Source organism: Centruroides sculpturatus, unplaced genomic scaffold (genome assembly GCF_000671375.1).
Source record: "Centruroides sculpturatus isolate CEXI.00-Female unplaced genomic scaffold, Cexi_2.0 scaffold309, whole genome shotgun sequence".
Taxonomy (NCBI): Eukaryota; Metazoa; Arthropoda; class Arachnida; order Scorpiones; family Buthidae; genus Centruroides; species Centruroides sculpturatus.
The window spans coordinates 530,142-558,029 of NW_019384521.1; the positions used below are offsets into that span (position 1 = coordinate 530,142).

General features: G+C 28.9%; 4 non-coding genes across 4 annotated transcripts; 1 reads left to right on the top strand and 3 right to left on the bottom strand.

The window, feature by feature from the left end:
* Window positions 1-14,341: 14,341 nt before the first annotated feature.
* On the bottom strand, window positions 14,342-14,414 carry Trnat-ugu. Its single transcript has one exon. It is a non-coding gene; the product is annotated as a tRNA-Thr (tRNA).
* Window positions 14,415-18,562: 4,148 nt separating this feature from the next.
* On the top strand, window positions 18,563-18,636 carry Trnat-agu. Its single transcript has one exon. It is a non-coding gene; the product is annotated as a tRNA-Thr (tRNA).
* Window positions 18,637-21,263: 2,627 nt separating this feature from the next.
* On the bottom strand, window positions 21,264-21,336 carry Trnat-ugu. The gene has a single exon. It is a non-coding gene; the product is annotated as a tRNA-Thr (tRNA).
* A 2,788-nt stretch (window positions 21,337-24,124) lies between these two features.
* On the bottom strand, window positions 24,125-24,198 carry Trnat-agu. The gene has a single exon. It is a non-coding gene; the product is annotated as a tRNA-Thr (tRNA).
* Window positions 24,199-27,888: the final 3,690 nt, after the last annotated feature.

Below are 27,888 nucleotides of genomic sequence, written 5' to 3' on the forward strand. Positions count from 1 at the left end.
TATTTAATATATTCTGTTTAAAATATTATTATTTACGTTTTGTTTAATTTAAATATTATATCGTTTAAATTTTAGTGAATAATTACATAGGAGCATTCATTACGTCAATATAGTATGCACTATTATGTTGTTTTGTCGTCATTCATTTTCAAGAATGACGTCAAATTTGAGTTTCTTTATGAAAAAGTTTGATAATGACGTCATTTTGACGTAAAGTATACACTATTTGGACGAAAAGAATGCACCTCATAATTCTTTATGAGATGAAATTAATAAATCTAATAAACATTAGCATACGTTAAATTAATATATTTTAGTATGATTTTATAAACAGTTAGAAACAACACTACAGTCAAATCTCGATATAACGTCTTTCTATACAGCTCCACTCTAATACAACGCCAAATTAATGTTGGTGTATCTCATAACTATTAAGTAGTAGCCCCTTTCGTTATGTCGGAATTACCAAATGTAGGATTTTGCATTGAAAAGGACCATGTTATCACCAAATTATACGCTCAAACTTTATGTAGAACGCAATAGAATAGGCTAAATTATTTATGATTCTTTGGTTTAGCGTAACACTCGATTTAGTGACAATTTCAAAGACGAACAAATAGTGGTGCAATATCGAGGTTTCGCTATATAAAGTTTTAAATTTTGATGATTATTAAGACTGTTCATTATTTAAGCTTATTCAATCGGCCTCTAAACAACGGCCATTGTCAGAAACAAAAAAAATTGGCCATTTTATGGAGATTACTTTAATGCATTTCTAGAGCAAACATTTCTGAAAATTGTCCGCAGTTTAGAGGTGGCCGTGTTTTGGAGGTTGAAATAAATTTGATAATAAATTGTAAATATAATTTTTATTTTTAATTATAAAAGTTTCTTGGTTATAACACACGAATGTAAAAAACATTTTTAAGTAGAAAAATCAATTTTTTGTTGTTTTATTCATTTCTAAAAGTTTTAAAAGTTTATTAATTGATGTAAATGGCTTCAAAGTGGTTTGTTAAAAGATATAATATGAATTAATTCGCTATAAATTATATTGGAGTGCTAGAAAATTGCTTATTAAATCTAATAATAACTACATTAGATGCATAATTTTATTATTAAATTTGATCCAAGCTGATATTTACTATTTTAAATCGTGATAATTAGCATATAATATAAACCGTCAAACATGCGCTTATTTATATAATAATTTGAAGAATATTTTAATTAATTTCTAGTGATTTAATAGGTATTTTGAGAGTTATGACGCTTTAAAGTTGGTACTGAAGAGAAGCTTCTAGCTCCTTTGCATTCTGAGAAAGATAAAATTCGATATTATGTCTGCTACGAAGAACTTTATTTCAATCACGTAACTCACCTTGTCTTGTCATGGAGGAAAAACAGGAACGCCGAGACAATTGAATCGCCAATACAAAAATATCACTATTAAACCAGTAATAGTATACTTGAGAATGTGTGAGACTTACTATAAAATCTGTCCTAAAACCAAAATAATTTTTCGTTGTCAAATTGATCTCATCGACATGCAGACGACCCCCAATTATGCTTACAAGTTCATCTTAGTTTATAAAGATCAATTGAAATTTGTACTTCTGTAGGCTTCAAAACTAAAAGAGCTGAAGAGGTAGAGATCATCTTATGAATGTATTTTACTATTTTTTGGGGTACCAAATACAGTATTTTTATAAGCAAATACTTTTTGATCAAATAGACACAAGTGGATACTTCATGGATAATAGACACGAATTTGCATTTAGAAAGATGTTAAAAGCGCCATGAGAAATCATTCCGTTCTCAATCATAAGAATCTGTTGAATATGCCAATCAAGACGTAGATGAAAACTAATCAAACAAGTAAATTTCAGAAGGTATAACATTGGTGCGTAAGGTATAATATGAATACGAGCTTATCACGAGGCATAAAACGATGCTTATGAAACCATGTTTGGCTGCCTAATAAAAGTGAGCATTGTGAGTACTTTAGTTTCTCATAACGTGATTGAAAAAATAAATAGTGAGAGGATTTGAAAAATATCTTGAGAAAAGAAAAATGAAATAGTGGGTTAATACTCTAGCGATATTAAATATTAAAATGAGAGGTCAACAAGAAATGGTTGGCTGAAGAAACCGATATTTGGAACACGATAAAACAGAGAAAATAATAAAAAAAATACATAAATCTAGAAATTGAAAACTGTAAAAAATATTCAATCACAAGATAAACCAATACCAAGTAGAAAGGAAACAGTTACAAACAAATCGAGGGCGGAGCAAGAGAACATAAGAACCGGAAAATGAGAATTACGTCTTTCTTCAAACGCCCAGAGCTTAAGATTGGCCAAAATATGAGAAATTCCTTAAATCGACAAACTTAAGATTGATGCTACGTGTTCATTTGCATATGAAAGACGAAGAATTTATAAACTCGGAACACTAGCAGGAAAATTGAGGCAAATTTATACCAGAAACCAGCTGGAAAAGCTGGGGGAAAAACAAAATGGGAGTTCGCGAAGTCTTCAGAGGATTTTTGAAGAATTTATGAAATTCAATTGCCAGAAAAAATTGTGAATCAAAAAGATGTTTGTGTAGATCAAAAAGTCCTTCGTGCAACTTACGACAGTTTAGTGTGCTGAACTAAGCAGTTAGAAATAAATTATAGTAACATAACATATATGTAAGTGAGCGTTTTATTAAAATTAGAAATATTACAATTATTCAAAATGATTCAAAAATTATAAATTTTATCAACCAAACTATACTAACATTTACTCATTTCACAAAAATACAAGTATTCTAATAAGTTTACCATTTTAATTCTTTACCTCTTTACGAAATCTGCTATTTTATAAGTATGTTAAGCAACTTTTGACTCACTCTGTATACAAATTATTAGTATAGACACTACAGATTAGTACTACTATATACCTTACTATATTAGTACTACTACCATACTATAGATTAGAATACTGATCTATAGTAAAACAGATTTAAAAGTAGATCATTAATCTGTTAACTTTAGTCATAACAATCTTTAGAATATGTGCTTATGAACCTAAAAATTTTAATATTTAGTAAAGAATTGTAATATTTTTATTATTATTTGGTGCTTTATGTCCATTAAAATAAAATATTTTCCGATTAAACTCTAAAACCAATACTTTATTCAGTTTAGTTTTTAATTTAACTTTTAAACTTAACAACTAGATCGGTTGTATACATTTATAGTTAATTCGAATAACAAATAAATTATTTACAATCATTTTTCCCCCTATTCAAATTTATTATATTAAAAAACATTTGGGAAAGGTGACAAATTTAAGTAATTTATTCGCACAATTTTATTTTTAATTAAGCTAAAACTAGGAAATATATATTAACTGTAACAATTAACCTAAATTTAGTTCCACTTAACGTGGTTTATTAAATCATACTCCCACCTTATAACTGTTATAAGTTATGAAAATCAACTTATATAAATTGTTTGTCTTACTAAAATTAATACAAATTTTTAAATAACTTTAGTGCGTGCCTCGAGTTATAATAACGTGAGTCGAAATATTTTCTGTAAACGTTATGGACGAAGATAGGTGGACGGGTTATCTTCCAAGAATCCATTTAAAATATAGTTTTATGTAATTCTAGTTAAAATCTCACAGGGGATGTTTATGTGATATATTGTGGAAAAACGTAACGATTTTTGTCTTCCTGTATGATGCGTGCAAAGTTCGTCTTGCATAAATCAATAACAGACAGTCGACAGAACAACTACAGTCAACCACACCTAAAAGTTCATTTCTTAACACATTTCATTACATTTTTCTTAGCGATGTGCCTACTGTCAGGGATTTTGAGAGTTTGTATAGTGCTTAGGGTAGAGTGAGAGTCCCTGTTGCTATATTTTTAAAACAAATGAAATAAGGTTTTAAAGATTTTAGTTTTTATTCAATAAAATTAATATTAATTTATTTGGGTAGGAACCATTAAGTTTTTCCTGGATCTGGAAAAACATTCCCAGCTTTCGCTCCCGACTATTCTGTACGCTGTTCTAGTTGTGTTGCTGCACAGATTTAAGTGTTTTGATCTTGTTTCTTGTTTTCGTTGATAAAATTACGAAAAAAATTTATAATTTAGTCGGAATTATTTTATAATATTTATTTTAAAAAATAATAACAACATTATTTCTTTATTATAATTGAATAAAGAGATTTTAAAAGAATTTAAAGTAAATTCTTTTGCTGTAAATAAAATTCTGCGTGCTCTTTATCGATCACTGTATAATAAATATTTTAAATTATTTTATTATATTGAAAGAAAAGGGTTTATGTGATAAACCTGTAAAATTATTGTCAAATACATTACGATATTTCGAATGAATAATAATTATTATAGATGAGTAATTTATATATTTACATAGAAAAAAACTGGATATAATGTTTCTTATAATAAAAAATCTTTATTTTAGAAATCGTTTATTCTAAATAATATTAATATTTATTATTATTATCATTATCCTTTCCACGATATATTAATTATAATAATGCTTTTGACACAGGAATTAAATTAATTTTAACCCAGAGTACATCAATATTGATGTACTCCGGGTTAAAATAGAGATTTCTCTTAATATACTACTATAAAAAAACTATATTTATTATATTTTTAAACAAATTTAATCAAAAAATTCAATTTATAACTAGAAATTTGCTTGATGCAAATTAATATCAACAATGCTTGCAAACTTTAATTATTTATATAATTTGAAGTATAATAATAATAAAAACTAAACGAGTAGAAAAATGACTGAATTACAGTATAATAATGAACATATATCTGGTATATTATATAAAATACATCACTAATATTCCTATAAATCGTTAAATTCACATAAAGAAGCTAACTGTAAATATAAATTTCACATTAACAATTGAAATTGATAATAAATTCGAATCTCCAATTAACGGCCATTGTAAACGGCGGCCATTTTTTTTTATTTTGAACCAAAATGCATAGAAAATAACCTCCAAATAAGGCAATTTTTTTTATCTTCCCATCAATGGCTGTCCAGAAGCATGGCTAATCAGAAAATATTCGTTATTTTTTCCTTATAAAAGCGATTAATTCAATAAATAAAGTTATGTATTTAAAATTATTTTCAGTTGGTAGAAGTAGTCATATAATTATTCTATTAACAAATTAATTGAAATATTCACAAAGACTTGGCTTAGAAGTGAAGAATATTTTAGGAATATTGATTTAAGAAATTAATCTTTATATTCTGGAATAAAGTAAGTTCAGGTGTTCTTGTATGTTGCAACTTCTCTTGAATATCTAGTAATATGAAATTCTCAGAAATAAAAGATTTATTAAGTTTAATGTCTGTTTACTTTTGTTCACCTGCTCTTGAAAATTTTAAATATTTCTTATAAATCGATTAATTTAATTTACTATGACTTTAATCTTTACGTGGGTTGGATCAATTGCCTCTCAGAGTTTATGATAATAATTTTAATCGATTACTTTTCACTGAAAAAGGAATAATCGATTAATCGAATTTTTTTTGAGAATAAAAAAAAAACTAAATTAAGAATTTTCTGTTCCAGTTTGAAAATAAAGGAAATAATTTTAGTTATTCCTCTAAACTTTTCTTGTGGAACACCTGGGCAATCTGCTAAGAGGAGTTTCCCCCCTCCCAGGAGAACCTCCGGGAAGAAACTGGCCCCTATTTAGGTGATAAAACGTAAGAAGTGTTATGGCACTTGCATTGCTAAAAGTGCTAAGAGCAGTGTCGGATCTTCTATGAAACTAATTCAGGATCCTTAATCCGGTGGAACCCTAAAGCAACATTTTAAAGGGTAAAGTTTTGAAAAAAACGATGAAAATTTTAGAAAACGTTTGTTATTACAATAAGGCTATTTTAGTGATAGAATCTACATGCATTTCTTATTTAAAATATACTTTAATCAGTCGGTTTTCTCAAAATGTTTCATTCATAAAAACCAAGCAAAACAATAGAAAGAAAATCAAAAAGAAAAATCAAAAAAGTTCTTTATATTTCTTTTGAATAATTTATAATTATTTAACTCTTCCTAATCATTATCCAAACCATTCCAAAACTTTACCAATTGGAATAAAGGTACTGTTTGACCCAGTGTTAATTTGATTTCTGGTAAGAAATTTTTTTTTTTTTATTCTGGAACTCTATTTTTTGGCTTATGATATTTACTAATTAAATCGGTGAGAAAACAATCTGTTTCTGTTTTTTTGTCGCTTAAGTAACTTCAAACCATCCAAGAGTAATTGCTTCTTATATAAGGTTGATATTTTATCTATCTTATTTTGAAGACAATAGATAGAGAAGAATTCGTTATAGTTCAAATTATAAATTAATCAAGCCAATGGGTTGAAGTACAGTACTTAATATTTTGCTTAGAGTATACCTATTTTCATATAGCCTTAAAAAGCCCCTGCAAATTTTAAGATTTTCTCTAGAATGTACGATCCCCCAGCAGCTTGGCTCACTAAGCCACATCAGAATTTTGTCAAAACTTACATTTTGGCAGCAGGTTTCTCGAATCCTTCATTGGTGCATGGCTAAATAGTTTTTAGCTCAGGACTTTGGTTATAGACTCCAAAATAGAAGTAAAGGTACTCATAACAGGTCAAATTTCGGGGATTCGAAAATGTGGGTCTGCCATTGGCTGAAAGCTCAATAGCTACATTGATAATGGAGTAGGAAAACCACGAAAAAAATTTACCAAATTGAGAGTGCCACTATTAAAAAAAAGTTAAAAATCGCTGCAGTAAGTCATTCAAGAATGCATGCTATCAGAACAATTTTCTTTCCGACTATTTGGACTATTGGAAATGCATTATTACATTCGTCTTACATTATTATTTTAGTTGAGATTTTTATTTTTGCATCAATTCGGGTTAGCATAATATCAGTATATTACAATTGTCAGTTATTACAGTAATTTACCCTTCGTTACAACAGGCACTATCCATATGTTTTATCTATTTTCGATCTCCATGCCGATTTGAAATTCAGTGGGTTGTATTTCATACAATGGTACTTTAAACGTCATTAATTGAAATAAGGTAATATTTCTTTGCTAGTAGAAATTCAATAGCAATCATTTAAGAAATGATTGGCTAAAACACTTTTATAATTAGAAGACAAAAATAAGTGCGATATAAGAATGGGCTACTTTAATTCGTAATTTATTCGTGTTTAATCTATTTTAAACTGTTTACAATAATATAAAGTCCTGTTTCTAATTTCTGTCAAACTACTAGGATTACAACGATGTATTAATATAAAATTAATATTAATGCATATCAACAAACCTGTCATTAGTCCATAACGGTCTACAGTTTCATATAATTAAACTATTAAACTGTAAACCGTTCTGAGATATTTGATTAATTAATTAAATTAATTAATTATAAATTGATTAATTATCAATTTTTATTAATATTAGTCTACTTTAATCTCAGTTTACTCGAAATCAGAGATAACTTATATTTAGATTTTAAGTTACAAAGTAAATTTTTAAAATAATTTTTCTAAACAGTTTTATTTTATTCCATTTTATGAATAATTTAAATTATTCTAAGAATTTTTTTATTTATTTAAAAAAGAATGTTATTATACTAAACTATTATTTCAGCAACTTGTTTTGCCAAACTTATCACAACGATTTCGGTATATTAAAACGCTCTTTTTTTTGTTGGCTGCAATTTCAAAAATCGTAGGCCTATAAATTCTCACTGTCGTCCGTCCGTCTGTCTTACCTTAATCTCGAGAACGGATCTATATACATAAATGTCAAGACCACATACGAAAAGCTTAGGACCAAGAGGCAAATCACTCGAACAAACGAAAAATCGAGTTATTTCAATTTAAAAATGTTTCCCTGAAAGCAGTTAATAGATGACAGGCACGACTCTATTGCTAAGAGGAAAAGTATGATGTACAGGGGCAAAGCACTACAAATTTGAAATGGAGAGCATATATTTTAAATTAAATAAATTAAAAATATGATTGAAAATTGTTGCATTATGAGTGAAGTTCCTCACTACGTGCCAGATTCATAATGAATATACTGTTTGGCTCCAAAGAGGGCCTTTATTTTAATAAAGGCCCTCTTAGGAGCCAAACAGTAAAAAAAAAGTTAAAAAATAAATACAAAATCAAAGTAATTAACCAGTATTTATATAAAATCTGAAAAGAATGTAAACATAAAATTATTTTATTAATATTTTTCTTAATAATTTAAAAATTTGAGAAAAATTTCTTAATCCATTCATTAATTCTAATTATAACATGATCAAACACAAATAATAGCTTTTACATAAATAATAGCTTTTACATAAATTTAATATATTATGTTATAAATTAATATATCAAATTTATAACATAATATACATTACAAAGAATTTATTCAAAAATAATGTTTTAAATCTATAATAAAACATTATTTTTGAATAAATTCTTTGTAATGTATATAAAAATAAATTTGATATATTAATTTACAACATAATATACTAAATTTAAATTAAATTTATTTTTATGGAATTGTTATTCGAAAGTTTACTAAACTTTTTTAGCATTTATATACACAAAAAGAAATGAAATGAAAGCAAATTTTTATTGCGCTAATATACAAGTTAAAATGGAAGTAACACGAAAAATATTCGTTAGTTAAGATAGAAGTAAATGGAATTACTTTTAATTCTTGTATAGTTTTTATTTCTAAAATGTCATAAATAATATCTAGTCTAATTTCTAATAACGGCTGTCTCTATACGGCGCAAAAATAACCTCCGAACAATGGCCATTTTTTTAATGTTTTCGTTAGTAGTCGTGGTTCAGAGGTTAGATTTTTATTAAGAACAGGTTTTCAAGCATAAAACTTAATATTTTATTTAATAAAAAAATGCTGTAATTTTAATAGAATTGTTTTAGTTGATGAAATGTGTTTATGAAGAAAATTCTGAAAAAATGGCCTCTATCTACGAATGGCCTTTATTGATAGATGGAGAATTTAAACTATAAAATATGTTTGGACATAATCAAAATAAAACTTTTTGTTAGGTAGTAATTTTTCATTCTGGACTTTTTAGTATGTTTCTTAAATATAAAAACATGTTCATTATATTATTATCCACTAATTTTGGTAGAAAAATTTATTAGTAGTAACTTCTTATCGTTTTGAAGAGCATCAATCATAACATATTATCAATATATTAGTCCAGAGAAGATAATGATAATTGCTTAAAATAAGCTTAAAATAATTATTTTAATAGAATCGAAGTAAATGGATAATCTTAGAATTCGTATAGAAATAGAGATAATTTTTTTAAAATTCATTTTAATTTAAAATAAATTAAAAATACTAAGAAATTTAAAACTCTTCGCCTCTTTATTCTTAGAAGAATCAATACTTTTTCCTGTAGATGGAATTTTCGGCATTGATTTTTATAAACTTCTTAATTTAAATATAGAAATATATAATTACCAACTACAGAATACGTGTTAAACGTAAATTCTCATATTCCAAGAATTATTATTTAGATGAAACTATTATTATTAATTTCATCAATGGCATACAATTAGCATTGATAAGTATTAGCATATTAGCACGTTGCATAGAATTAATGTTATTTGTATAAGATTTTTATGTATAATTTATTAAATTCCTATTTAGTATAAAATTTATAATAGCACGTATTAGAAATTGCTGTAAAGTTCCAATAATCATCATCATCAGTTGGCTTTTATAAGAAGTGTAGAGTTGTTCTTCAGTGGCGTGCCGTCATTGGAAACGGTGGATGCGCCGCTTCCCTTGTATTTTCTAAAAATAAATACATATTAATTTTAATTATATGAAAANTTTTTACATTTCTCAACATTTCAAGGTGTCCTAAGTCCATAAATGGGGAGGGGTCATTTTTTTGCCGAATCGCCCTACTTTTCCTCTGCATTACAGCCGAGAAAGTAAAAATTCACTAGTGAGAAGCAGAACCGCCTACCACTTTAATTAGAAATTAAATTACTCAGTTCTTAGTCTTATATTTGATTTTATTCTATTTCTCTTATGCTCAAATAATTATTAACAATTTTTGAAATGTTCATATAAATGCTCATACGTGAAATCTTGTTTTTTCATTTGTTGAAATACATGTCCAACTTCGCTTGTAGAACATACCTCGCTTATAAGAGCATGCTCTTATATATAAAAATTGCTTGTTTTTATCTTATATGCGCGGAAATATTGTTTTCTTTCAAAGTATCGCTAATAATTATATTATTTCGGCTTTAAGGGTATTCTATTCTATTCTTCCATTCTCTTTGTTCTATGACAGGCGTTTTGCTTAACGCATTTTACTGGTTTCCTTAGTCGTACCGATTATAGTTTAATTAGTTTTGTTAATTTAATATAAAAAGGTACAGATGTTTCGAACTTTATAATAATAAATAACAACAATGTTCGCAAAAGTTTTGAATAAAACAAATAATTCTTGTTTATTTAATAGATCCTACAATTTATACTTGATTTTTCTTATAGGGTACGACTTGAGCAACCTTACCCCATGTTTCTTCACATTTAAGAGCATGCTCTCATACTCGAGTCCTTTACTTTTCTGTATTTAATTATCATTTCCACTTGCAGAAATTATTAGAAAAAATAAATTGGCTTATATTGTGTTTTCTTTCAAAGTAACAGCAAATGTTCGAAATGGACACCGTTAGATTATTTTTTTCTTTTGATAATGATAAAGCTGAAATTTCGTACACTGCAGCTGGCCTCAATTAAATACATTTCACAGATATTTTTTTTATCGATTACCAAATTAGAGAAGATAATTGACGTAAATAAACGAAAAATCTAATCATACAAACATGCGTAGATTATAGGGCGAAGAACCATTTTTTAAAATAGTTTAGCACCTAACAGCATTTCTGAACAAAACAAATAATGCAGAACTATTTATAAAAACTATTTAACTAATATTTATTACAAATTTAAAAAATTGGTATTCTTTTTTCTTTTTTACAATAGTAAATTATATTTCTTTCCATAAAAACTTGAATTTTCATGAAACTATTGAATAAAATTGCGATTTTTTGCTTAATGCAGGATGACACGCAAAAAGTAAATCGAAATTTTCTGATTCGATTATAATACGCATCACTAAACTCGTTTATATGCAAAGAAGAATATTATAAATTTTCGTAAATAGTGCTAACTTCTAAAACATCTACAAAATTATTGAGTAATATTGTTATAGACATTTTATTTCACCAAGTAAGTTTTATTTTATTTTATTTTTAATTTTAGCCATTCTATCGTGGCTATCAATTTAGAATGTATTTGTGATATTAAAAATACATTTAGAGAAGTCTACGGTTTTTACTGGCTTATCGAACAAACGAATACGAATGGACCCTAGACCATCACTGACGCGCAATTAACTGATGCCCCTGGAAGTCGGCTTCTTACAGAAACACAGCTTCCCTATCGTCAATTGTTTCCTATATCAACGCCACTGTTGTTCTTGCATTCATCATTTCTTTCCATCCATATTCTCCATCTTTATTCTTTTACTTTGTGTCTTTCAACTCATAAATTCACACACACTTCAAAGCTATCATTTTCATTTTTTCTTCCCATTATTTTCTTTATCTTCCTGGGGTTAATGTTTTGTCTATTTTCTGGGGATAAAACTCTTTTATCAGTCTACTGTGACTCATGAGGATAGCATGATCCCTGAAATCTTTGACTTTTTGTGATGCCAATGATCAAAGAATTTCAAAAATATTTCTTATAGTTTGTCATTCTTTTCTGCTTCTATAAGAGACATCATTCATAGATGATTCTTATATTTTTCCGAGGATCTTATTTTTAAAGTAAATTCCTTTTCTTCTTTGAGTGTTATTGCGCATATTTTTGCTACGTTATGTGACTACAGGTCCTAAATTAAAAGTGATTTATAAGTTTAGCATTTCTAGAGGTTAGCTTCAATTTTAACAGATTTAGAACAATTTTTCTTTCTAAATAAATTGTTGCGATGTTCTATACTTTTTAAAATATGGAAGAAACTCAGTTGTCTTAATTCTTTCGTCTTGTCTAATCACCAACAACAACAAAAACAGTCTTTCCTAGCAGAGACGACCTTTTTATTGAAGCTACGCCTCTGCAAAATTATGTAAAACAGTTTTAAAAATCCAGCAACGAGTTGATCAACGTTACCGACAACATTTGATGACGCCGTCTGTTATTATATTTTACTAACTTGTAAAAAGTTTTATCTTTTAACTATTATAAAATGACAAAAAGCTTAATTTTGAGGGCACGGATGGGTTTTATAAAAAAAATTGTAAATGATAATAACGAGTAAAATCTTCATGAAGTCCGACCCTATTGGCGATACATACGACCCCCATTATCTCTCCACCCTCTCGACCTTTAACCACTAAAATTTAATAGCATAAGTTTCCCTAACAAACTAACATTCCTGCAAAATTTCAGAAATTTTCGACTAAAAGCACAGGAGTTATTAAGCTTCAAACAGGATAAACAAAATCATGCTACTCATACACACACTAACATCCATACAGAGCCGGATTTGAGACGATTGGAACGATTTGTGCCAATCGGGCCCCGCAGCACATCAAAATTTATATTTAAAAATAGTACATGTTACAAAAATAAATATCTAGGTATATTATTATTAAAAATATAACAACATATTTCAATATGTAAATTAACTGTTAATTAATTTTGTTATATAAAGTTTGAGAGCCCGGAAAAAAAATTCAATCGGGCTCTGCACCTATTCGATCCGGCGCTGCATCCATACATAGAAATTACCTCCGAATGTTTTTACATTTCTCAACATTTCAAGGTGTCCTAAGTCCATAAATGGGGAGGGGTCATTTTTTTGCCGAATCGCCCTACTTTTCCTCTGCATTACAGCCGAGAAAGTAAAAATTCACTAGTGAGAAGCAGAACCGCCTACCACTTTAATTAGAAATTAAATTACTCAGTTCTTAGTCTTATATTTGATTTTATTCTATTTCTCTTAATGCTCAAATAATTATTAACAATTTTTGAAATGTTCATATAAATGCTCATACGTGAAATCTTGTTTTTTCATTTGTTGAAATACATGTCCAACTTCGCTTGTAGAACATACCTCGCTTATAAGAGCATGCTCTTATATATAAAAATTGCTTGTTTTTATCTTATATGCGCGGAAATATTGTTTTCTTTCAAAGTATCGCTAATAATTATATTATTTCGGCTTTAAGGGTATTCTATTCTATTCTTCCATTCTCTTTGTTCTATGACAGGCGTTTTGCTTAACGCATTTTACTGGTTTCCTTAGTCGTACCGATTATAGTTTAATTAGTTTTGTTAATTTAATATAAAAAGGTACAGATGTTTCGAACTTTATAATAATAAATAACAACAATGTTCGCAAAAGTTTTGAATAAAACAAATAATTCTTGTTTATTTAATAGATCCTACAATTTATACTTGATTTTTCTTATAGGGTACGACTTGAGCAACCTTACCCCATGTTTCTTCACATTTAAGAGCATGCTCTCATACTCGAGTCCTTTACTTTTCTGTATTTAATTATCATTTCCACTTGCAGAAATTATTAGAAAAAATAAATTGGCTTATATTGTGTTTTCTTTCAAAGTAACAGCAAATGTTCGAAATGGACACCGTTAGATTATTTTTTTCTTTTGATAATGATAAAGCTGAAATTTCGTACACTGCAGCTGGCCTCAATTAAATACATTTCACAGATATTTTTTTTTTATCGATTACCAAATTAGAGAAGATAATTGACGTAAATAAACGAAAAATCTAATCATACAAACATGCGTAGATTATAGGGCGAAGAACCATTTTTTAAAATAGTTTAGCACCTAACAGCATTTCTGAACAAAACAAATAATGCAGAACTATTTATAAAAACTATTTAACTAATATTTATTACAAATTTAAAAAATTGGTATTCCTTTTTTCTTTTTTACAATAGTAAATTATATTTCTTTCCATAAAAACTTGAATTTTCATGAAACTATTGAATAAAATTGCGATTTTTTGCTTAATGCAGGATGACACGCAAAAAGTAAATCGAAATTTTCTGATTCGATTATAATACGCATCACTAAACTCGTTTATATGCAAAGAAGAATATTATAAATTTTCGTAAATAGTGCTAACTTCTAAAACATCTACAAAATTATTGAGTAATATTGTTATAGATCAAAACAGAACTTAAAAATCATTAAGTAAGGCACCGACGAGATTCGAACTCGCGATCTCCTGTTTACAAGACAGGCGCTTTAACCACTAAGCTACGGTGCCACGACTTCTTATTTCTCTTTCACATTTAAAAATATAAAATAAAATATTCGAGAAATTTCTCGACTTCAGAATAAAAAATCACAGAACTTTCATGCAAAGAACTTGCCCATAGAAACTAGTCATCTAGCTCCAGTGTGAATCGAACTTAATTCTTAAATTAAAATAAATGTTTAATGATCAACACTTCTCCTATAATGTATTACAGTAGAAATGTTTTAATGATTTCCTACACTCTTACAGTGGCATAATGCGTTATGGAATTTTTTTATTTCCTTACGTTATGGCTATTAAGTAAAAATCATTCTTAAATTGATAAGTAAACCCAGAAAGAAAATTATATCTATAAAATTGAGAATTACAAAATATATAATCTAACAATCAAATAATTTTAAATAAACAAATTGAGACTATAAAAAAATAATAAAATTACATTTTAACATTTAAAGTTTTAATTGATTTTAATTTTAAATAATTAAAAATAAAAAAGAATGACCGATGATTTTGTTAAAAGTTAATAAAAATAATTCTGAAAAATTGCCAAAAAAGAAAAATAAAGTATCAGAGAGCATTCGTGATAATAATTTTTGTATTTGATTTTTACGGAATTTCAAAAAGATTTTGGTTGTTTTACTTGGAAACTAGACATCAAGTGTTTAGTAAAACGCTCAGACTGTCTTTTCGCGTCGTTTTTGTATAATGAGACAAAGAATTGAAGTCATTAACCCGAGGATTATACGTACAGACGTAACCTTTCGGAATTGGATAGATTACAGCAACGATGTTATGATCTGGGAAAATCTGTGGCGAAACTTATTCACATATGTGTTTCTCGAAATAACTATCAATTTATGATACGAATGTAACTAATTTATCACACCCGACTAGTACATAAACCGAAATTCATGAATTGCTTATGAGAGTGGCTTTTGAAAAGAACGTCTCCGGTAGACGTTTTATAGCAGCCAAGCGTTTTAAATACATAAGATGATTATCCGGGCCTTCTCTGTTCATAATCTACATAAAAGTTCACAAACATTTTCAGATTTAGTAGCTCTGGAAACACTGAAAAAAGACTGGACAGTTTCGAATGGTCCCCGTATAGTCCCGATTTTACTTTTCTGAGTTTTCAATATGGAGGTAACTAAATATAAGTTAAAATATATGTGTCTCCAATAGAAAACTTAAATCTGAATTTCAGAAGATTGTCAGAGAGTCAATGAAAATTCCTTTCGTTGACTCTCTGACAGGCAGCGGTCGGACGCCATGTTTTTGACCAATTTTATGAACTCCTACAGAATTTGACTGTCTGAAAGTAAAAATTTTAAAAATGATATTTTGTAATTCATTTACTATTTAATTAACCGCATTTCATTTGATTAGAATCGCTTTCGTTCTATTTGAATAATTTAATTTTTCTGCAAGGACATATGTCCATCCTGTATTGCTTATTTGCTTGCTTCCATAATTATATATTATGCAATAAACTTTGCAAGTTTTCACCTTCTCCTTCGCGTTTTTGAAACTTTTTAACTAGATTTTCGGATTTTATATATTCTTCTGCTGTAACAATAGCTTTAATTCTTTGCAAGATTCTTCCCAAAATAAAGTTCGGAGATTGACGATTTTGACAGCTTCTGGGGAATAACAATTGTTATGTTAATCTAATTGTTAAAAATAAAATTTGATTAACATAACAACTATAATACTCTTTTACCTTTTCTTGATCATTGAACATTTTATGTTCCGATATTGCAAAGATTAGGATGAACAAACTAAATATCTTTTGTGCTTTACACAATGGAAATTATAACAAAGAAATATAAAGGCTGTAACAATGCCAGGAAATAATTGTTTTTTATTTTTATCATTTACATAATCGGATTTCTTACTTGATATCACAGTTATGTTTATCTTTATTTTGTATTATATAAAAAATTAATATATTGTTCCTCATTATCAGTAGCCGAGCGGATAAAACCGAAGCCGGGCAAGCAGTCCTAGAAATTTTTCATGTTATATTTTTAGGCTGTTTCGGATATGTCGGGTCCCATCCACTATCATCTGGTCGTCTCATATTATAAAGCCTGGCCGAACGCATGAATATGAAGAAAAATCCTTGTTTTAGTGCAGTTATTTCTTCTAACTTATGAAATAAATTAGAACAATTAACAAAACAATGCATCTGGAAAAATTTTGAAGCAAACAGTATTGTCGATTCTTATGGTTTTCATAATATTTTATGTAAAAAGAAAAATGGTATTTAAAATAAGCGTTAATCTTTTTAAAAATGTTTAAGGCTACAGTGATGCAATTTATATTATATACAGAAATTAATTGTTAGTAGAAGTAAATTAGACAGATAAACTTTGACAAAAATAGCAATAAGCTTTAATTGTTTATTATATTAAACTTCACATTTTAATAATATAATGACCAAAATTTATTTGTTTATTTGTATATGATGTCTTTCCTTTTCTACAGATGGCGCTACTTCATAATACCTTGTATTATTTATGATTATCTTTATTTTTAATTGTTATGCTGTTATTATTAGTTTTTAATATTAATGGTAATATGCTTATATCATTTATTAATGTTATTAAGTTTATTATTACATTATCCAAAGTCGGAGTCTAGATGGCGCTACTTCATACCAATTTTTTTTGCAAAGCAATATTTTTATTTACGAGGGTGGTATATTGTTGTCAAAGAAAATGCCTAAAAGAAAACAAAGCCTCATCTAAAAGAATAAAAACAACTGACAAACTCTTGAATACCGCGATCCAGACTTCGCTAGGGGAAGTGGGCAGGATAAATATATTTCTCCATTTTTCCCATGTTACGGTAACATATTAATAAGGGGGCACTCACCGACCTGACTGGGACAAAAGTCCAAACCATTAACTACATAGTTTGATGGGAAACAATGTGTGTATGTGAAGTCCCTATAATTTCTGCTATTTTTGTCCAATCCATATGAAAATTTGGTTGTATTCATTTTATGTTCTGATAGAAAGTATAGGCTAGTAATTTTGCAGAAATATTAGCTATTAGCTATAAAAATAAAAAGGTTTTTAGATTTTATCTCAGTGAAGTCATTTACCTTAAGTTGCACTTTTAAATACTTTGGCAAATGGCGTAAGTTTAAATTTATTTTATTAAATTTTAAAAATTTGCCACATTGTGTGTTCTACAATAATTGTTTTTTTTTTTAAGTTCTATGGTGACGACATGACGTTCTATTATGCAGTCGGAAGTGACGATCTAACAAAACTGTTATTTAAATTGTATTATGGCGCATCAATTATGTTCTGACAGGCGGCTTTATAGAAATAGCTACTCTTCTTGAATTCCTTGAAATTTCTATATTTCTCAATTCTTCAATCTTTGCCTTCTCACAGAAATTAATCCATTATGCTTAATGGGAAAATTTCTATTTGTAACTAATATCTTATGTAAATACTGTATATAAAAATGGTTTCGAGACAGAATCGAATTAAAGACTATGCCTTAAGAAGCCATCGCCTGATTTCCTGTTTACAACATACTACAATTCTCTCATAAGCGAATCTTTGATATTCTATTTTTAGTTGAATTCTGTGAAGAAATTTATCCCTTCCTTATCGGAATTCATTATAAATATATTATAATTCCTCGCGGCTAAATTTTTTATATAGAAATTGTATTTTAGCGTGCTTTCTTTTGAAACTCTGAGTTAATGAATAAATTTCTAATAATTGAACTTTGGTAAGATCCAACAACGTTACTTTAACGAATTAAAATTGCGATATTTGGATAACAAAATTTGTTTACTCAGATATTGGACTAAAGAAAAAATATATTGTATTTATTATTGAATACAAGTATTTTTCTTATAATAAAATATCCACAGATGTCTCATATCCTACAGACCTCTGTAGAGCTTAATATATTTAAGTAGATTTATTTTATTTAGCTAATATGAAAAAATTAGTTACTAATTCTTATCGAGCTCTTGAATAGTTCTATTGCCTATAACTTAGTATTATCAATTACTCTTCGGATAAATTCGAAATAGCCGGATTGATATAATACAGAGGGAGAACCATGCAAAACTCAATTTTCAACAAGATAAAAGAAAATCGATTTAACAGAAGGAATCACCGGCTGGCGCCGTGGCTTAGTTGGTTAAAGCGCCTGTCTAGTAAACAGGAGATCGTGAGTTCGAATCTCACCGGTGCCTTAGCGAAATTTATTTTTCTTGTCGAGCATGTCTTTTTCGCTTTGATCTAATTTCTATAATGTTAAAGCAAAGCGACTCGATTCAGTATTTTTAAATACTAAACGACCGATATTTTACATCTTTAGAACTTTATCTTACGAATAACGGTTCATAAGGTAAAGTCCTTCACACATCGGTCAATAATGGAGATTTCATTATCTGCTGTCACATCGATTACGTAGTTACTGCTGAAAAATAATTATATACAGTTAAAGAAATAATTATTTTCCTGTATTTGGATAAATAGGAATATTCAGGCAAACTTATAGAAATTTTAGGAGGACTGACCACTTTTTTTAAATACTACTTTTGAATGCGTAATGTTGAAGGATTATTCCGTATACTGCTTATTCGTTAGTCTTCTTGGTAATCGAAATTTATCTTTTTTATCGTTTAAATTAATTATTCCAGAAAATTCCTTAGATTTATTCGATAAAAGTCTTCCTAAAATAGTCAAAACCGAGACAATTAACTGAAATTTACATACATTTTATTATTAGTGAAAATTTTGATTGCGCAAGACCAACGTCAGATTACCATAATTACGATGTTTTAAAGACGGACTGACTTTTATGAAATTGCGACGATTTTTATAACTGAAAACTAACATTAAACATAAATATATTCAATTTATTGATTTTAATCTATTGATTATTTAACTTTTCAATTATTAACATTAAAATAATTCATGCTTGTTCATTCTTCCTTTATTTTAAGGGAATTGCAGAGTTGTAAGATTAATGACAACGCGATACACAGACGATAAACTAAGGGAATGCCTTTCGAGGACTTTCTATGGAAAATTGACCCTCTTTAGGTATTAGACATACGAAAACTCCACGTGGCCAGCTAGACGAGGCGCTAACTCGCGAAAAGCTACAGTATTCAGTTTATAGAGAATATCAGAAGTCACGGCAGTCACTTCCCACCAAGTAAAAAAGTCACTGACTGACTACATATACAGGAATCAATTTCCGATTTTCGGGGATCGATTTCTCCGTCCCCAAACACCCGAAGTAATTCTGAAAATCTCATTCGAAAGAAAATTGTTTTCTAAAGTAGTGTGCAAAATTTCAAGATTTTTTATAAACCGGTTGCAAAAATATAAGCAATTTAAAAGTGCAAAATCGCCAAAAAAAAGCTGTATTTTCTTCTTTTTCTTCATCCATCACAATAGACGCTCGTAGAGAAAAAACTACTGAGTTTAGAATCCTCAAATTTAAACTTAAGCTTTTCTCGTTATCAGTGGCGTACCCACAAGATTTTTACCTGTATTATTCTTTTCTACATCTCGCATTCAAACTCCAAGCTTATCTGTACCAAAGGAAAACTCTTAAAAATTTTTACCGTCCACTAAATGGTCGTAAGTTTTTACTTGCCAATGTTTTTTTTTACATCTCATGTTTTTGTTTGGATTATAGTAATATAAACATTACAAGTATTTCTGTGGAAGATAGATAGTTACATTTCGCGACCCATTAAAATTTTAACGCCAATTGGTTAGTTTGAGAAACGCTGGTTTACGTGACTTGACATAATTTGAACCAGAATTACATTCAGATAATCAAATCAAATTTGGTTTATTTTTACTTTCCTGGCTGTTATGTTTACATAACAAGGGAAAGTATTGGAATCGTGTCAAATTTGATCTTCCGAGCTTTTTGCAAATCTCCACGTTTTAAGAATGCCTGAATCCGAAAAAGTTACAAAAACGGCAAAAAAAAATTCGTGGATGTGTATGTCGGCGTCTATTTCTCTTAATATCTCAGGATGGGGTAAAGATAAAGAAATGAAATTTAGCATTGTGTTTTGTATATGAGGAGCATCGATGCTATTGAATTTTGCTGATGAAAGATCGAGAGGGTGGAAGATAGAGGGGGTCATGTATCTGGAAAGGGGTATGATTTAATGAAGATTTTATTCGTTAAATAACAGGTGGTGCCACACGCAATTTTATTTTTTGCTTAATATAAAAGTTTTTTTTTTCTTAATATCATAAATGGTTTTTAATACAAATATTAAATTAATATTAATCTAACAGAATTTCAAGTTAATAAAAAAGAAATAATTCTGCATTCTAGAGTAAAAAATCCAGCAACAAAAGTGTCGTGACTTTCCCAGTTATTGTGAGTTTTTATTTAATTTCTACATTCTTCAAAGTTACTTCTAGTTCCATGAGACAGTTTAAAATTAAATTTTCTACGAGACAATAATCTGCAGAAAACTTGGGTTTGTGATTTTTAATTTAAATGCATATAGAAGTTATTTAAGTTTATAATTTTTATATGATGAGTAAATTGTAACAGGGATCTTGAAACTTCAATGGAAACATTTTCTATTTCTCTTGTACTCGTTATGATGGACCCTCCTGTTCGTTTTTCTTAATTTAATCTCAGTAAATTTTAGCAAAATAGTACACTATTAACATTCACTAAAAATAAAAACAATGTTTTTAATTAAACACCATGCAACAAATGATATGATTGGTGAAGAAATTCTATAATGAGTGCTTTAATTGTAACGAAAAGAGAGAACATGACTTAGGGGTGTGTATGAAATAAACAGTATTAGAAATGATAAAAATAAATAGGTACCGACGAGATTCGAACTCGCGATCTCCTGTTTACAAGACAGGCGCTTTAACCACTAAGCTACGGTACCACGTCTTTAGGTAAAAGATGATAATGATGCTAAATCTTCAGAAGAAATATATACAATAGATTGACGTAATTGGGACAGAAATACGTAAGGATAGCATACAAAAATAAACTATTTCTGTTTAAAACGCAAATTTTAAGGTTTTGTAAATCGTTTTGAAAACTCATGAAGGAATTTAGTCATAGAATAATCTATCCAAGAGTTTTTAATTTAAAATTATGTAAAAACATTGGAGTTTCTAAATAAAGACAAAAACCGTCCTAAGAGATACAATTTTTATTTTTAGGCCTACTCAAAATGAACATTGTTATGAACTTAGAAAATTTACAAAAAATTCTCAATCTGTAAAAGTATTCTAGTTTTATTAAATGCACATTTTATACACTTTATTAAGATATTGAGTTTGTTTTAAGTCAAATATCAAAATCTTTTAATGTTTATCAACACTTAATAATGATTGATATTTAAAAAGCAACCGACGAATTCGTTATTAGAAATGTTCTTTCATATACAAAAATTCTATATATTCTGTTTTTAAAATAATGGAGTAATGTTCAATAAAATAGAGAATATTTCTTGGATGAGCCGAAAATATAAAATACATTGCAAAAAATGATTTCTTTGATGTAAACAATGAATACAAACTATTTTTTAATTCATTTTATTAAATGAGTATATCAACAATGAAAAATATAAATGGATGGAACCGTAACGTAAAAAATTACAACAGAACATAAGTTTTGAATTGGTACAGTACCTTCAAGTAATTAATTTAAAAACGATAATTTAAAAAATATATATATATACATTACATTCAATAATTTGTACAATTTTATATATATATAAAATTGTACAAATTATTGAATGTAATTATTGAATGTAATTATTGAATGTAATGTTCTTACCAAAAGCAAGTAAACAAAACATACATTCAATATCATTATCAGCATCAACAGATTCGAAATTATAATTATAAATTTTAAGTACCATTAATTAAGTACTGCCAATATTGATAGACGACAAATTGAAACATATTAACTCCTTCTGTCTTAGGCAGTTTTTCACCTCTCCATCTTAACATGTCGTTCATCATCATTTCACACATTATCCATTCCACATATCATAAATTCTGTTTTGATTGTATTCAATCTCAAATCTCTATCTTCTACTACCATCATCCAATTCTCCAACCTCTCCTCAGTTTCCTCTCTGCTTATAGCACGTAAAACAATACCATCAGTTTGTATGCAGATGATATTGTTTAGACCGTGATACCTTCAGTCGTACTCTTTCTGTTAGTACTTCAATGAAGATAACGAAGAGCAACGGGCTTAAAGAAGAGCACTGATGTCCCTCAACAACAATAGGAAAGACTACCGTGCTTCCAGCTGCATATCTAACATTGCAGTTTATCATACACATCCTTAATTGCTTTCACATACTTCTCGTAAACAATTTTTTTTTTTCTGAGATACCTCTATATTTCCTCCCTCGGCACTCTGTCGAAAGGCTTTCTCTAGATCAATAAAAACAATATAAAGGTCTTTCCTTCATTTATTATACTTTTTCATTAGTTGTCTTATTGCAAGGATAGTATCAATTGTTCCCTTACCTGGCATAAAACTGAACTGCTCATTAACGATTGTAGTGTCCAAATGAATCTGGTTTTCAACAATTCTCTCAAATACTGTTTCCATCTTTCCAAAATTTTTTGTCTCCAATAAGGAGACTGCCGTTTCTTCTTTAATAGTTTTTAGTTGGTATATGTCTTTACTATTTCTATCTCTCTGTTTTGCTATTTGAATATTTTCTTCTGTCCATCATCTGTTTCCGGATTCTCGTAAGAAAAACAACTGTGTAATTATGAACTCTGATAAAAGTATAAACAATCTTTCAAATATCTTCATTAAATTTAAAATACTCAAAACTAATTTCATTATTCTTAAAACCTCATGAAACATTTGAAGTTTCGAATTTAGAACGGTTCCATTGGAACGGTTCCGACTCGGAGCTACGATACCTCCTGAAATTCTTCGGTGAGTGAACGGTGAATAATCCGTCTACTCGCCGATTTGATATTTTTAGACAAATTACCACGATTTGATTTAAAAGTTAGTGTACTATTACTATTAGTGTACAGTATAATTAAATAATTCTGCAGTCATTCATTCATTCATTTTATACAGTATCTTTTCTTTAAAAGAATTTTACTAAACATCTCAAACTTTAACAGGTTTTTCCAGGAGCAACTGTTTTTTGGGAAAGCCACACCTAGTCTGGCTACGCTTCCCTGTAACCTACGAATGGTGAAATTCCGGTTTTTATTTTATGGTAAGGAATGGAAAGACCTGTCCTCCTTCCTTCTACATCTTTGAGGCCACCTGTGGCCAAGCGGTTCCGTTCCTTGAACACTGGGAGTTCGGGTCGTGGGTTCGCGTTTCACCCGAACCGACTGGCCACGTGGAATTCTTCGGGTTTTCTCCACGTCTGTAACGCCTGAATAGAGGTCAGTTACCCTTAAAAAGATCTCTCGGAAGGCATCGCCCAAGTGCGTTATTTATTATTAAATTATTGCGTTGCCATAACTTAATAAAACAAACAAACATGTTTGCTCTTACGAAAAATGATGCCACTGCACTGGATGACTTCATAAGAGAATTTATCTCCGCATATGATAGATTGTAAAACGTTATATCCTATTAAACAAAGGCAGAATATAAATCAATTAGAGCGAACTCACTAGAATTAAGTTTCTATAAAAATGATTAATGATAGAAAAAACAATTTGCAAAGGCACCGGCGAGATTCGAACTCGCGATCTCCTGTTTACTAGACAGGCGCTTTAACCAACTAAGCCACGGCGCCAGTCGATCATAAACCACTTTTAAATCAATTTAATTCTTACTGTTGAAAATCTTTTTTTGGTATGTTTTTTGTTGTGTATTGTGTGACTTTTTCTATTCCAAATTTATTCTAAGAATACTTCTCAAGCTGAGCTTTAGATATTGTAATTGAAGGCCGAACAGAAAAATGGATGCAAGATTACGTATCTAAAATTAAAATTTCAGAGAAAAACATTCTTGTTTACAAAATCATATTATATATGGAATACTATAATGATAATTTTGTGTACAATATAATCTACCTGTAATAGGATATGACAAAAAATACATTTCAGTGTGCATGTCCACACTATTTTTTTTTAAAAGTTTGAATGTATGATATAAACAGCCATCTTCATGTACGTTTTGGCTGACGAATCTTGTAATATGTCTAGGAATCTGTCTATGAACATCATTGTCTAGGTAAGGAAGCATTTACATTATGTTATGTGAAAAACAAACTTTCAACTTTAGAAATTCAGCTGCGAACATCAAGAGATAGGAATTCTATTGTATTAATTTTATGTATAGTTACTCCCTTCTCCAAACATTTATTAGGATTCTCTGCACTGATCTGAATCCATGGCCAAAAATATGTTATTTTTTCAGTATTGTAGAAAATTATTTTAAAGGCTTCAAATAATCGCAATATAATATATATTATGTCAACATCAAGCTGATCAATCAGTGCTCATATGGCAACAGTGGCAACATTCAGCGTTATTTTTGGAAATTCTGACGTGATTTACACCGATGCGGTGTAACGTCAGTATTTTCCAAATAGCATATTCCAGATAGCATCTATCTATAAAAAAGCTGAGAATTAAATTATTAGTTGTAGCACTTCAATGTTTAAGAGATTCGAAGTGATAATGACTTTCCAAACGCATCTCAGTTTATACGATATTTTAATAATAATGTTTTTACTTACCATTTAAACTTGAAAATTTTAATTATTATTTATAAATTTATCATTGTCGACAGTTAAAGGTATTTCTTTGTGTCAATGTAAGCTTCCTGGAGGTCGCTATCTTTAATCTTTTTTATCCGATTCGAACGATCTTACCCTCCTCCGCTCGGATTAGTTTGATCGCGAGCCAATGGATCTTACACGGATAGAGATTGATCAGATCGCTATAGATCGTTTGTATGAACGATCAAAATAATCTTGGATCAGTTTGATTCTAAAAGCATATGCGCTTCAGGTACAGTACAGTATATTTTACGCAAAACGTATGGTGTGGTATCTGAAGTTCTTGGTTCCGTATTCATCGACGACATCCTGATCTTAATATCCTAAATACGTCTTGGCAGCTTACACATGAATTGCATTGCCTTACCATCAATCTAATCGAATCCAATCCTATACGTGGCGGTGGATAGACGGCTCGATGATTTTCCAGCATGATTGCGCGCCAGCTCATTCCAGGACATTGCGTTACTGGCAATGCCCCAGAATTAATGGCGCACTATCTGTCAGCCACTAATGCTTCAAGCTCATAAAAAATTACATATTATAATTGTTAATATTTATAAAATCTGAAAAACAAATTATTAAACAAATTGAAGTTATTTAGACAACACATAGAACATTTTAATGAGTTCCTATTTAAATTTAATTGTAAAACATACATTATTAGTATCTAGTATACAAGATATTCTTTGTTATACGCGGTTGCATTATAACACGATTTCAAAAAATCAAAACAGATCCAAGATTGACCACCGAATATGCAGAAGCAGTCTTTCTTAGCTAAAGAATCTAAAGAAAAGGATAATCCAAACTCAGGTTATGTATCAATTGATATTTATTCCAATTAAATTAGTGGATATAGATATAATAATTAGAAAGATTGGATACATTTCTTTCTAAAATATAGATAGGAGTTATTTTTATTTTGAATATACATCTGTATTTAAGGCACACAGAAGTCAAAATAAAAATTAACTTATTTCGTTTATAATGGAAGTTTAAAAATTCAGAAAAAACAAAAACAAAAATAGAGTAAAAGTGCCTTCATAATTGTCCTTTTTTATACTTTGAGATCGAAGAATGTGGTTTAATGACGTTCACCAGACTATGTTCTACGGTGCGAATTCCACCCATATTTGAAGGATGTCGTTCGCTCAAATAAAACAAACACACATTAAAAACTTTGCAACTCAATAAGCATGAAACAAGTCACTTTGTTTTTTTGAATACTTGAAATATACTAAAATATTACATGTTTAAGTATAAATTTTCCATTGTGTTGGATAAAAGAAAGCCCACAGAATCTAAATTTTATATAAATTCATTCAAAATTCTTTCTGAGTAGGTTTGTATTTAAGAAATAATTTTTATTTTATCTCAAATTAACGAAATGAAATACGTAATTATAATTGCATAATCAACTTTTTTATAATTTTAAATATAAAACAGGATCTAGTTTACTCAAGAACAAAACACTTAAATCTGTGCAGCAATACAAAATCATAATCCTTAAGTTTTATATAATTAAAATTTTAAGACCCGGAAAGTTCGGAAATAATAGACTATCTATATTAACAAATAATTAGATAAATATAAAAACAATAAACAATCTTTCCAAAATGTTTTAAGACAATTCCGCTATTCGAACTAAAGTTTAGAACTGACTTGGAATTTCTTAACAGTATAGAGCCACCGAGAGGGAAAGCTGGGGAGTTTTCCCCTGGCCAGAAGAAAATTTAGGGGACAGTAATGATTCCTACACCTATAAATTAACATTAGTTTTAATAAAAAAATTCTTTAAGACTGCTTTTTGCTAATAATAATAATAATAATAAAAACATTCTACAGCATGTAGACTAATTTCATTTGTTAAAATAAAAAGACTCACTCTACCCGAGCCCTATACAAGCTCTCAAAAGTACTGACAGTAGGCACATCACTAAGAAAAATGTAATGAAGTGTGTTAAGATACAAAATTTTAGGTTTGATTGACTTCAGTTCTGTCCACTGTCTGTTATTGATTTATGCAAGACAAACTCTGCACGCATCATACAGGAAGACAAAAATCGTTACGTTTTTCCACAATATATCATATAAACATCCCCTGTGAGATTTTAACTGGAATTACATAAAATTATATTTTAAATAATTTGATTTCCATAACTTATAACAGTTAAAAGGTGGGAGTACGATTTAATAAACCGCGTTAAGTGGAACTAAATTTAGGTTAATTGTTATAGTTAATATATTTCCTAGTTATAGCTTAATTAAAAATAAAATTGTGCGAATAAATTACTTAAATTTGTCACCTTTCCCAAATGTTTTTTAATAGGGGAGACCGGGGCAACTTCGGCATGCGGGGCAAGTTTGTCAAGCTCTTTTTTTAAAAAACAAATTAAAAGGAGACTTTGGTTATAGGTTAGGCAGTTGAGTTTTATTGGTGGCTTGTTGAGTGTAGTGTTTTTATTATTCTCCAGCAAGCGTAGTTGAATTATCAAGCAAATTTTCATTTTCGTTGAATTCCATATAATATTTTTTTTCCATTTATATTGAATTGGCAGGTTTTGTTATAATTCCATGATAACGAAAGTTACTTTTCCTGTTAGAAGGATGTAACTTCAACTTATTCACGTGGCCAGATCGTGGCTTGGCATTCTGTTCTCAGGGTTGTACTTAATGTTTCGAAATCATGACTAGCGG